We start from the raw sequence: 14,387 nt of genomic DNA, 5'->3' as shown, positions 1-14,387 counted from the left end.
TTTAATTGATAACCAACCTATTCTATTAATGATGGATTCATGCTCATGGTATTCCATTATTGGTTTGAATCTGTTTAAAAATCTTTGGGGCGACAGAAAACTGTTAACGTCTGATATATCTCCAGGTGGTTACACTGGGCAGAAAATTAATATGGTTGCGGATAGATATACCAAAGGGAAAGTTTATGTCGCCACCAAAGGCGTTGCCATCTTAAGTTGGCCACATCAACGTTTACTTGGCATTAAACTTGACCCTAATGCCAATCCCCCAGTTTACTTAGGCGATCCCTGTGTTTTGAGTATTTGCGAATTGGGAGATAATTCCCTGTTTGTAGAAAACACTAAAAAAAAAAATCCTGATGTTTTTAAGGACACCTTAGGCAAATTCGCTGATTTTAAGCACAGGATTATCCTGAATGACAATGCCATTCCAGTCAGACACAGGGTCAGGAATGTTCCATTAGCCTATCGTGAGAAACTAAAGGACATTCTTGGTGATCTTGTATCTAAACAGATTATTGAACCTATAGAATCCTCTCCTTGGGTTTCTCCCATTGTTTTATCACTCAAAAGTTCTGGCGAGCTCCGTCTGTGTGTGGATCTCCGCAGTTTAAACAAGGAGATCTGGGTAGATAAACATCCTCTCCCTAACATCCACAAATTAATTTCTTCTCTCACAGGTGCCACTGTTTTTTCAACGATTGATTTAGCTAGTGCCTACCACCAGGTTGAGCTACACGAGGAATCAAAAAGACTTGCGGCTTTTGTGACTCCTGAAGGCATGTTCCAGTATTTGCGAATGCCTTTTGGACTCGCCAGCGCTGCGTCTGTGTTTCAACGCCTGATGAAAGATGTTCTTCTTGGCTGTAAAGGAGCCATTGCGTTCCAAGATGATATCCTGATTTTTGGAGAAGATGTTGAGGAACATGATCACAATTTGCATTGTGTGCTGTCCAATGTGCAAAAGAAGGGTCTTACTTTAAAGTTCCACAAGTGTAAGTTTAGACAACCTAAAGTTGAATATTTAGGGCATGAAATTTCTAAAGATGGCATAAAACCTAAGCTCAATCATGTAAAAAGTATTACCGATGCTCCCATTCCTTCCTCCAAGGAACAGTTATTGTCCTTCTTAGGACTTACTGAATTTTATGATAAATTTGTCAAAGATTACTCTACCATTGTACACCCCTTGCGGTCTTTGCTGAAAAAACAAGCTAAATTTGTTTGGGGTAAAGAACAGCAAATTTCTTTTGATTCTTTAAAAAGCAAAATTATCAATGCTCCTTTTCTTAAACCTTTTTCTGTCCACAAAGACTGCATTGTTTGTGTGGATGCTAGTAATGGGGCTTGGTGCCGTTCTGATGCAGAAGGATCGTTTTGGGGAAAATGTGGTATCTTATGCTTCCAGGACTTTACGGGACGCTGAGTTTAATTATTCCACTATAGAGAAGGAGCTTCTTGCTTGTACTTGGGCTACTCAGCATTTTCGCCAATTTCTTTGGGGTACGAAATTTACTTTGAGGACTGATCATAAACCTCTTGTCAACATGTTGTCAGCTGGTGGTGGTAGAACTCTCACTGCTCGTCTTGCACGTCTCGCTGCTAAGTTGCAAGAGTACCGGTGTGAAGTTGTCTACGTCCCTGGACGTTTTAATGTACATGCAGATTGTATGTCACGTTTTCCCGTTTGTGATACTTCTAACACGGATATTTGTGATGAATGTGATGTTGCTTTCACTCTTTGTGACGTTAACCTAATTTGTGGTAAGGACTTAGAAAACTCCATCACTGAAAGTGTTTGGTCCGATGCTATGCTTCATGATGAGGTTCTTGCTAAGGTCAAAATTTTCCTAAGTGCTGGTTGGCCTGAAGAGAGGAAATTGAGTGGTGACTTAGCTTCTTTCTTCAAAGTCAAAGATGAATTGACGGTAATTGACGACATGGTTTACAGAGATGATAAAATTGTTCCTCCTCATAATGTTCGAGAATCCATTTGCAATTTGGTTCATGAGGGTCACATGGGCATGTCCACGACTAAAAGGAGGATCCGAGAGTTTTATTGGTGGCCCAGTATGGATGCTATGGTTGACAGGTGGGTAAGGAATTGTTCTCCGTGTTCTCTGAGCGACAAATCCGTGAAACCTGTTTCTTCTGGGTTTTCTCCTGTTGAGTTCGCTTTTGGACCTTGGAGAAAGTTGGGAATTGACATCATAGGTCCTTTTAATTATCAGTTAGGGAAAGACATGTTTGCTGTGGTTCTTGTCGATTATTTCTCTAAGTGGCCCGAATTAAAAATCGTAGAAAAGGTTAATTCTGAAGTTGTTGTTGAGTTTTTAAATGAAGTTTTCTGTAGGGAAGGTTTACCTGAAGAAATTGTTTCTGACAATGGACCGCAGTTTGTAAGTAAGGTTTTTTCTGCATTTTTAGAAACTTGTGGTATCCTTCATAAAAGAGTTTCGAATTATTCCCCACAATCCAATGGCCAGGTAGAACACTTTAACAGAGTGATTAAGGAGTCCTGCCAACTGGCTTTGCGAAGTGGATTGAAGTGGAGGAAAGCCCTTCAGGCTACTTTGTTCACCTATCGGATGTCTCCCAACTCTGTTACTGGTTTATCCCCCTTTGAGATGCTGCGTTGCAGGAAGCCTGGTACCAACATTTTTCCTTGGTGGTTGAAGACGAAAGATACTGGGTATCTAGAGTTAGATATGAAAAGTGTCAGAGACCGGGTTGGAAAATATCAAGACAAAATGCTCAAGAGTTCTTTCCCAAGACCTGTCTCCCCTAAAATCTCTGTTGGTGACTTGGTGAGGGTGAAGTTTGGTGGTATCATTCCTAAAGGCATATCCAGGTGGTCTTCTCCAGTCAAAGTCACAGAGGTCTTCAGTAAGGCCGTTAGAGTAGAGGGTGGAAAAATGTGGAATTTCAGGCGTATTTCAGTTTGCAAGTCCAATGTTTTGGATAAAAACAGTGTTCGTTTAGATTCTTGTTCTTCTGAAAGCCTGTCTGTTCCTGATCCTGATTCCGGTTTTCATGGTTCTCATGAAGTTTTTGACAATTTGCATTCCCCTCAAGTACTTTTTCCTCAAGTTTGTCCTAACAATTCTTCTTTACAGGTTGTTTCCTCCAATGCCCATGATGTTTCTCAAAATGCTGATTCTCAAGCGTGCTCTTCACAACCTGTTTGTTTACGCAGTAGTTCTCGTGTAAAACATGTTCCTGCAAAGTTTAAGGATTATGTTTGCTCTTAATGTTTTTTTTTTAATTTGTTTCTTTTTCCTTTATTTTTGGGTTTATCGTTTTTTTTTTGTTTGTTTTTCGGAGGGAGGTGTGTTGTATTCCTACATGATGTCATTCCTAGAACTTTTACATGTCATGTAGAATGCTTCTGTGTCAGCAGCCATTCTGTTCTTGGACCTAGCTGTGTCAACTGCTCTTCTCTTCTTGTGGATGTCAAGTTGTCATTTCCTTTATTAAAACTACTTGCTACCTACCTACGCGTTGGTTCTTCACTACAAGTTGCATGGGGGAAAAATCAATAGTTTTGATTTTGCAACCAATAAGGTAAACACCCATTAAACTAAACTGCGCACTCTTACAGTCAACTGTTTACCATCATGAATAAGACAGATTGGAGAAAAAGTGAGGCAGCACATGATTCATATTTGCACTCCTTTTTGACTAGATGATCAATTGGGATTTAAAACAATTCGGCCGATTTTTTTATCTTTTGCTCTTGCACTCGCAGCCTTCGAAATTTTTTAGTAGTTAGAAATAAAGGTTGGCATTATTTACAGAATTAAAAGGCTCTTGATCCATGGACAACAAAATTTCCCCACAGGGATTTTATGTTGAACATAGACCGTTGCAGCAGGTGCATTATCCCAAGACGTTTTATCCAGTCAGATTAAAACATGTAGGATTTAAGACCTCACATAGCTAATAAGGTATTTATATGTTACTTTCCTACAAAAATGTCTTGGATATGCCTTTACAAAACATAGTTTCTCTCCACAGATCATACAGAAACGTAACAAAAGTTATCACATCTTTTGTTACATGGTGCTTGCTGTACGTAATGCTGTACGTGATCCTAAAGTCTCGATATAATAAACCACATGGGGAGGAACCAATAGTGTTAAACAGTAAGCTGCGTAATTGCTAATGGAGTGTCTCGCAATACTGTGAAAGCAGCGCGTGGTAATCTCATTTAGTGTGTTCAGAGCAGTTGGAGTGGAACAATTTCTCAAGGCAAGCTGCAGATTTGTGTGTAAAGACAGAGGAAGAGAAGCAGCAGGGGTGACTTCAGTCAAAACAAAGTGATGGGTTAGTTTGCTTCTTGAGTGCATCAAGCTGTGATCAGAAGGGACGATGCTGGGCAGCTGATTGCCACTGGCAGTGTTACATTGATACCGTAAAAGAACTGTGGATCATTTGTGCCGAGGAAGCATATGTTAGCATCTCAACCATTTTGTGACTTTCCTGCGCCCCTTCTAGTTCAATTCTACTTGCATTTTCTCACCCGTGTTTTGCAAATTCTTGCAAATGATCTGCAAATATCAAGCAAATTAAATAAAAAGAAAATCAGTTTTTAGCGGGCAGCAGGTTCGTAATGGAACTACATATTTAAATACTACAAATGTGTCCTTTTTCAAACACACCCATATAAACTGTAAACTGAGATATTATACTCGACAAATTAAATCTTTCTTCTTCCTTGACAAGGCTTCAGCAGCCTATCGCACAAAAATAAACCACACATAAATCACAAATAAACACATGGGGCCTCATTTATGAGGCTGTGCGTCACTTTTACGTATAAAATTCGCCTTGTTGTGCCATATTTACAAAGTGACGAATCTAGGTAGATGCATCAATTTGTAAACCCCTGCGCCACATTATACCTGCACCAGGTATAATGTATGCAAGGAGGGCGTATTGACGAAAGGAAGGGTCGTAGAAGTGACGCAGTGAAATCTATGAGATTTCACTGTGTCACTTTTAGGACACTGTTGCGTCAAAATCTTGTGCCTGCCTCACAGCAGGCGTAAGACTGACGCAGGCCCTTTCACATGGGGCTTGCCCCATGTGAAAGGGCGCATTGCTGGAGTTGTGTCACTTTTGTGACACACTCCAGCAATGCGTCACTTTTGCGCTTACAAATACGTCAGAAATACTGACGTATCTGTAACTCCTTGCGACATGATGCGTCATACATTAAATATGACGCCTCAGTAATGTCGAAAGGAGTGCGCACTGAGAAGTGACGCATCGCTGCTTTCACGCAGCAATGCGTCATTTCTCATAAATGAGGACCATGTATTTTAGGTATTCGCTTGACTTATTTAATTGTTCCTAACAGCCAATTAAATTAATACAAATAACAATGTTTGCATCTGCGCATTTTGTGATACTTTAGTTATCTTTCTACTGGATAATGAAAACAAAGTTTGCTATTTGAAAATGATACATTAATTGATATTTACTATAAATCAAAATCGCAAAGTGTTTGTGACAGCCTACTCCTTGTGCATGTCACAATCCATTTTTGATTGGTTTTATCTCATGTCCTTATTGGTAATTAAAAGGCAGTGCTTGCCCCGAGTCCATTTTAACACTGTATTATAAAAACAAGATGCACCACTGTCTAAGGGACTGTTTTATATCTTTAATTATTCAAGACACCAGTAAGCCAAAAACTGTGGCTATAAGGTGTTTTAACTTTTGACTCCCAAGGATCACTGTATGTATTTGGGCCTACTACATTTACAATATACCTATCTGGAAACAATCCACGTATTTATCTGTTCTTTGATCGCTATACCATTGTCTGCATATGGACTTCCAAAAAGATTACATCCACTACCACAGTATCGTCAAGTGGACGTGAATTTAAAAAGAGTAAATATATATTTAGATTTATAATGTAGTGGTAGGCAATATGGTGGACACATATATTTGTAGGACAATATTTCGACTGCAGAGTGATACACAACCATTTTTCTGCTACTTTCTACCATGCAAAAATCACCTTCCGATAGTTTACTATGGGAGCATGAATTCTGGCCGTAAACCGCCATTATGCATGCTCTCATAAAAAATGGGAGGTGGGGTTCATCCCAGGGTCTCTAAACAGTAGCCCCCACAGACTCTTTTGTCATTGTAATCTCAAGGGCAGAAAGGCCCACTCTTGAGATTACTTGCTGCATTCCCACAGGCAGACAGGCTCTATGAGCCCATCAGAAGTCAGCGGTAATGATCAATCAGATTCCTTTCCGACCACCTCCATCAAAATGAGGCGGTCGGAGAATAATCCGACTGGCCCATTACAAGGGGGCTCAGAAGTCTCCGACCGTCAGTTTTGAGCTTTCCGAGCTGCATCGTAATCAGCCTCTTAGTTTCAACTTTTATTTGGCAGTATTCGTACCATACAGTTATTCCCAAGAATGACTTCAAATGACTTACGTAGCTAGTACAACAGCAAACAACTAACACGTGTAAAATCAGGTGTCCATGTCCTATTTGAAAGATAGTAAAGTTGATTTTTATGATTAAAATTGACAAAGTCAACAGATTTAATACTGACAGCATACCTTTTGGCTTTTTAAATGGTTATTTCTTTGTGCCATTGTTTTCACAAAACTTTTGTTGGGGAAGCTGGCAGACCCTTTTCAATCGGAAAAAAAAGCCGGCTAAAAGCAAAAATATTTTTGGGCCTCAAAAAAGCACACATTGCCTTAGTAGTCCTAACCACTGAAGGGAATCAACTACTTTGTGGGTGTATGTCGTTCTTTCAGAAGTACAGAATGCCCTCACTCACAGTCAAGTTAGGCAATGGTTGAAGTGTGCTGACCCATTGTCCAATGCCGTATGCTGCAGTGCGTGGAAGAAAAATGTGAATAACACAGTACCAGAACAGAAGATGAAGAGGGCTGGCTGTATGTTCATAATATTATGTTATGGATTTACTTTTAGTAAAATTAATAGGTCTTGGCAAAATTCAGACCTCAAAATAGGAGCAATTAACTCCAAGAGAGTGGCTGAAAAACCTTTGCAACTAGGGTCTATATTTATCATATGTCACATAATGCAATGCAGCAAGCTACCTTGCTAACGCTACGTGTAAGGGGTATGGCACGAATGAGTAGTATTCGACATTATGAGGCAAATTCCTGCCTCTGCCAGTGCTCGCACACAAACCACTGCCAAGTGCCTGAACAGACACCCTTGCACGATTGTGCAAGGGTTCCTGTATTGTCCCACAAAAGCAATACCGTGAGGCATTATTCCTCTTTCTAATTGTGCTGCAGAGTGCAGCACACTTTGAAGGAGGAAACAACTAGGGTAAATAAAGATATTCCTCCTTGTTGCATCGAGAGTGGGGAGGCTTACAATTCAAATGCATCCCCACATCTACCAGTGTTGGTAAATCTGTGAATGTGTCAGAATGCATGGGTGAATGCATGGAAACATCCATGTTGCTCCCGTGGCATGCCTCTGCTGCAGAGTAACACAGGGCAGTGATTTGCACTGTCTTGTATTACTCTAGATTTATCAAGCCATGCGGAGCCACGCGAGCTGGCATGCGTGGCTTGATGAATCGTATTTAGCATTTGTTTCACCCTTGCATCCTCTTGCAAGGCACAAGGGTGACACAACAAATATAGGCAATGATCTAACATGCTTTAACTTAGAAATATAAAACAAGAATTGCTCTCCAGAGCTTAATATCAGTGAAGGACAAGTGCTATTAGACAAGGACAGTGTTACATATTTCTAATACTCGAGAATATAAACAGAATACAATCAAGCTCAAAACGTCAGGGTCAAGGAGCGTACTAGTATTGTAAAAGGGTAGGAGCATTATTTCTGTGGGTTTGCCGGTATACAATGGTGGCGTGGTGGAGTGGTGTGGCTCACTGGTTAGAGACGGCAGACCCGGAACCAAAGGTCGGCACAGGACCAGGGTTCGATTCCCGACGAGGCAGGGTCTTGAGCCATGGTCAGCGGACTCGATAATTCTCTCCTCGGGTGCCTACTCCAACCATGGATCCCCTCAGCAACTTTGGGCAATAGCTTGCTTAATCTCTACTAACGGCCCCATCAGAGTTGGGGATGCTTGTCTTCACCTTGGAGATGCCCAGGAGGGACCATCTCACAGGGAAAGCCAGGATGCGGTATACAGCACCAGGACGCCCCTTTGCTGGGGCAGCTGTGCGCTTTACAAGTACTCAACATTTATTTTAACAATGTTAACCCTAACAGTTTAGTGCAAAGTCAAGGGTAAATAAAGAAAAGATTTATATTTAACCAGAAGCAGAGTACACCTGTAATGTTTAAGACATTAGATATTGACAGCAGGTCAATGTGATCAATCTGAACCCTTCCTGTTGATTCTATTGGAACTTTATCATCTTTTTTCAGGTTGGAAAATTGTTGTGCAGTATTTTATCAAGGTCTGAGAAAATGAGATCCAGAGAATGGGTCGATACTGCACAGTTCTGGCACCCTTGCTCAATCATGTCACTGGATGGTGATTGTTCCCAAAGGGTACAGAAACGTTTGTGGCAGACAGTCCAAAGAATGGGGATTTACTTGGTGGGGTTCATTTGGGGTTTATCAGGCCATAAAACAATGCAGAATCCCCTTTTCATGTGGTATGTCTACATACATTTTCCACCTCCTCTGATAAGATTATAAATGTATGTGATGGCTGCTGAGTGTGATGGGGTGAGGAAAGAGAGATTGGGAGGAGTATATACATACCCTTAGTCAAAGGAACTAAAATATAAAGGGCCTTCTGTGGGTGCCACCGTTTATTATAGTAGAACACTGTGAACAAATGAAATTAAAACATAAGAGCTATCTGTTATAGAGTTTACCCATGGCATTATTATCAATAACAAAACTCCACAGCTACTTGCCTGGGAAAGGTCTAATTATGAGACCATTTAAATTGGTCTGTAGGCACTTCGCAAGGAGATAGCGACTGGGCCTGTTGTCATCCACAATGGGATACTTCTTGTAAGTCTGTAAGAGATTATTTGAGCCAGATCGTTAATTCTTCTAAATCTCCCCCCCTGATAAAAACTCAATCTGCAGTTTGATAAAAAAACTATTATAATAGCCAAAGCATTAGTACTTTTCACCATCAATCCCTAATTTAAACTCTGTAGTTAATCTAGTAGTAACACATAATTTTACCTGCCACTGCTTTTGGGACAATCTGCAGAATAGATTAGGGTATGTATATATTCCTTTACTACTATTGATGATAGCTTAACAATGGCAAGTTTCTAATAAAGACTATCCTAAATTGTGACATTTTAACAATTCACAGGTATTAACCCTGGACATGAATATATTAAATTCGAATATTTTATCTCGGTTTTATCCAGTCAACATTTATCTAAATTGAAAGCCGATACCAGATCTAGCCTCTTGGCTAAGATAGGTATGTCATTTATGTTTGTATCTTTTGAGCTATTAGCCTCGAATCAGGATGTATGACACTCCTCAATGAATTATTTAGATATCACAGTATATTGATCTCAAACTATCTTTGTACAATATAGTTGTGTGTAGTCTTTTCCTAAGATGAGACATTTCTCCTTTCTTTATAAAATGGATAGGAGAATAAGCGATTTTTTAAGTGACTTTATGAGAATAACGTGAAACTTAAAGGTGTAAGTGCTGGATAGTATGGCACAGGGCATTAACAAATGTTTTCGTTGAAGGAAAGGTAATTTAGTTACAGTAGAAGGTGGTTGCTTACAACATGTATATGTAATAACATCATAAATTGTCTTTTTGTAGAAAACTGTCATGAAGAAGGTGAATATCGTAGACAATCACCCAAACGCAGCGTTGACTTCTGTTTTCTTGAATCTTGAATTGTAAAAAAAATGTTTTGATTGTAGCATATGATATGGTTTTAATGTATGAAATGTTTTTATGACTAAATCCTGTAATACATTCTCACATTTTATTTTTATGCATTGGTAATTTTTGTTGTAATTATTACTTGTTGTTCGACTGATCCTCCAAAACACATAGTATTGTACTGTAACATTGGAAGTAGAAGACAGACCCCTTGTTCTTGCCCAGAACTAACCAAGATCTATACACTAGCATTTAGGGACGTTATTATGTTTTTTATTTATACGTATCGTCCTTACAGTGGTCTTCCACAAACCGTTTGCCTGCTTACCTTTCCCTTTTTGATGATTCTTTTTCCTGGCCTTAGGACTCTGAGCACTTTACCACTGCTGACCAGTGCTAACGTGCCTGTGCTTCTCCCCAAAACATGGTCAAATTTAAACACAATTGGCATATTTAATTTAACTGCAAGTCCCTTGTAAAGTGATTTTCCATGTACCCAGGGCCTGTCAATTGAATGGTACTAGTGGGCCTGTAGCACTGATTGTTCCACCCACACTCGTAGCATTTACAAACCTGTCTAAGACCTGCCATATGCATGGTCTGTGTGCAGTTTACTGGCATTTTGACTTGTCATTTAAAACCCTTTACCAAGACTTATATTCCCCTTTTATTACACATGGGTAACTCCCTAAGATAGGTCAGAGATAGATCATAGGGCAGGCTGCTGCTTTGTGAAATACACCTAAATTCATTTCACTACAGTGAGGCCTACTTCTCTCATATGTTAAAATTGGGAATTCCTTAATACAATTTTAAGCTGTAATTTCTGATTAGAAAGAAGTAGCTGTAATGTGTTTTACATCTTTGGAATGGTAATGATATACCATCTTTACTGGAAAGGTTGGATTTAACATTACTCTTTTAAAAATGCCACTTTTATAAGGAGGACATGTTTCTGCTCTTTCAGTTCTGTGTGCCTGCAGCTTGTCTCCAGTACAGGTCTGGGGTGGGTGACAGCTACACCTTGTGTATTCACTCTAGTCAGCCACAAACACACGAAGGTTAACTGTGTTTGAATACTCATCTGTATTCTGATGGGTCTTCTTGGGCAGGAAGGAAGGGAGGGGCTGACACTTATGCATGAATAGGCAGTGCTCAGTACTCACACAAAGGGCTGATTACCCCCTACTGACTGTTGTTGACACTCAAGGAACTCAAAGTCTCTACTACCGCTCTTGTGCCTGGTTTACAGGAATTGGACCCAGATCATTGTTTCCAAGGCATCAATGTATCCTCTGACTGCGTGAGCAGAAATCAACACATTGTCCCACTAGCAGGAGCAGAACACGGCACATCACATGGGTTCCGCCAATGCACCTGCTGAAACTGATGCACTGGAACCACGCATTGCTGCCACCTCAGTCTACAGAGATCGATTCATCCTTGGACTGGTTGGAGAAACCTGGGGCATCGCACTCAGAACCAATGCATCTCAGCCTCGGTAGTTGGTCTAGGGAACAGATGCACTGCCACCACTGTGGGATCGACATTGACGCATCGCTCGTCTGTGCCCTATGTATTGATCAGGATAAGGTCCTTTGTTCACCGTGGCCTATATGGGTCTAGTAGTCAACTTGCTCTCCATCGCGGTTGTCCCAACTTGTTGACTTTGCCCTAGGCCAGTATGTTCAAATCTTTAAAGATTCATAGCCCTGGTTCTACATATTGAATTTTTGTTGTTTTTAATCTTGATTTATATAAAATTATTGGCTTTTTTACTAAACCTGTGTGGAGACTTTTTGTGGTATTTTCATTGTGTTACTGTCTGTGTGTTGCACACGTACTTTACACATTGCTTCTTTAGATAAGCCTGACGGCTCTGTGCCAAGCTACCAGAGGGTGAGCACAGGTAACTTTTAGTGTGTATCTAACTTACCCTGATTAGGATTGTGGTTCCTGCTTGTACAGGTTGCATACCTCTGCCAATCTGAAACACAATTTCTAACACTGGTGATCAGCGGTGAAGATTTGTGCACCACCCTATAGTAACTCATTGTTTATTAAATCTCTATACTAAGACTAATCCATACCTTTTTCAATTCTCCCCAATTGGCTTTTTTCATTTTTTTGCTAAACCATGTCTCTCTCGGGAAGCAGCACCTGTGCCTGCAGTGATTGATTTTGAACTGTCCAAGTTAGAATCCTACACTGTGGCCCTAATTAGGGAATGTTTGTGGTTTCAAGTATCTATGAAAGACTTCAGCCAGAAGATGTTGCTGCAAAAGCCTTTGTGAGCCTGGGCAGAGGCCTGTAATGCTGTGGCTGAGGTCCCAGAAGGGGACAGCAGGAATTTGAAGTGGTGGATGAGTCACTGATACTTGGGTCTGCTGTGGATCTAGGACTGCCTAAAGAGGTGGTCTACAACTTGCTGGAAGCATTGGTAGTTCCAGTGAAGGGGGCAGCACCTCATCAAGTTACCTGTCCCCAGAGGAGCTGGCAGACTGGTGGAAAGAGATAAAGTTCAAGCTGTAGTTTGCTAAGCTAAAGCAGGAGCAGAAATTAGCTTTGGCTGATAAAAAGCATGTTTTGTAACAGAAGGGGCTCACCATGGAGTAGAGGAAAATGGCATATGAGCTGAACCTCAGAAAGCTGTACATTAGAGTCCTTTAAGTGGGTGCAACATCAGTAATGGTGGAAGCGTACCTGCAGTTTCTACTACTGAAGTGAGAGTCTGATTGCCCAAGCATTTGGTGCCCAGTTATGTGGTAGGGTATTACATAGACAAGTAGTTTGCAGCCAATGTAGTGGATCTAAGAGTGTACTAGGTACCAGAGGAGTCCTGGATGGTAGTTGATGGCATGCATGCCCACAATGTGAAGGGACATACTTCTCACACTAGAGGTGGGGGACCACACATGCTACATGACAATATAGGCCAAATAGTTAACAAGTTTGGGCTGACCCCTAAAAAGTATAGGCAGCAGAGCTCATAACAGACATGGGTGGATTATTTAGGTTATGCTATAAATGCACTGAAGGACTAGGTGAGGGCAGCAAGGTTGATGATTATTCGGGGCTGCATAACTTATTTATAAAGGATCACATCCTTGATACTTGTTTCCCATAACACCTCAATGCAAAAAATCCTGAACCTCTATGTACTCCCAAAAATACATAAGGGTACTGAGAGACCCACTGGACGCCCCATCATTGCAGCTTGTGGTTCTTTACTTGAACCATTAGCCAAATATATAGATACCTTTTTAAAACCTATTGTATGTACCACCAGAGCATATATAAGAGACACGATGGACTTCATCCACAAAATTGAGAATTTGGTGTTCGAGGGAGACCAACAATTGCTGGTCTCCTTCGACATTGAATGTTTGTACACCAACATCCCGCAGGATGAAGCTTTACTGGTTATGGAGTTGGTGTTGAACAAAAGGAGTAGGCCACACCAGGTACCCACGCAGTTTATTCTAGACTTAGGAAAATCTGCCTGAAGAATAGTTACTTTGCATTTAAGGGTGAACTTTTTTTGCAACTAAAGGGAGTAGCCATGGGGTGTTGTTTTGCCCCCGAAATCGCTAATCTAGTGATGGACCAATTTGAGAGCAGGTATGTCTTCGGTGAGGCGACCCCATTTCGGCACCACGTGTCGAGGTGGGTTCGTTTCATCGATGACATATTTCTGGTCTGGAATGACAACAGTGATGAGCTTGACCACTTTCATAAATGGCTCAATACATATACCCCGGAACTGAAATTTACAATCAGCTTCAGTAATGAGAAAATTAATTTCCTGGACCTATGGATCTTTTGTAAGGATGGCCATCTAGAGGTTAATTTATTTACTAAACCCACTGATCGCAACACCTTATTAGAATTCACCAGTGGCCACCCAAGGAGCCTAAAAGAGAATTTGCCCTTTGGGCAATTTTTACGAATTCGCCGCAACTGCACCAATAAAAATGATTATTTTGAAAATGCAGAAATTCTGCAGAATAAACTATGTTGCAGAGGGTACCCAAAATAACTAGTTATAGCTGCCCTGAAAAGGGCGTGGTATACCACTCGAGAGTCTTTGTTAACAAAAAAAGAGAGATTGGACAATGATAAAATGACATGTGTACTAACTTTCAACCCCAAGGCGAACAAAGTAAAACAAATCATCCTTAAAAATTGGAGATTGATCGAACATTTTAATATCATGAAGCCCTTATTTTCTTTCAGGAAAGGAAAAAATCTAAAACAACATTTGGTACGTGCGAGTAGAGACCCCGCACCAAAGAAAGATACGAGAGGTCTGCTAGGCCTCCCACCTTTGGTGGGACAATATCGGTGTATGAATTGCACGGCATGTCATCAATCGAGGGATCTGAAATCGGTTGTGATCAATGGGAAGACACATACCATGCACTGATTCACAAATTGCAACACGAAAAGTGTGGTGTACGTGATGTTTTGCCCGTGTGACCGGGCGTATATCGGCCAAACTACAC

Source organism: Lissotriton vulgaris, chromosome 11 (assembly GCF_964263255.1).
Source record: "Lissotriton vulgaris chromosome 11, aLisVul1.2, whole genome shotgun sequence".
Lineage (NCBI taxonomy): Eukaryota > Metazoa > Chordata > Amphibia > Caudata > Salamandridae > Lissotriton > Lissotriton vulgaris.
Note: the sequence above shows the minus strand (reverse complement) of the source record.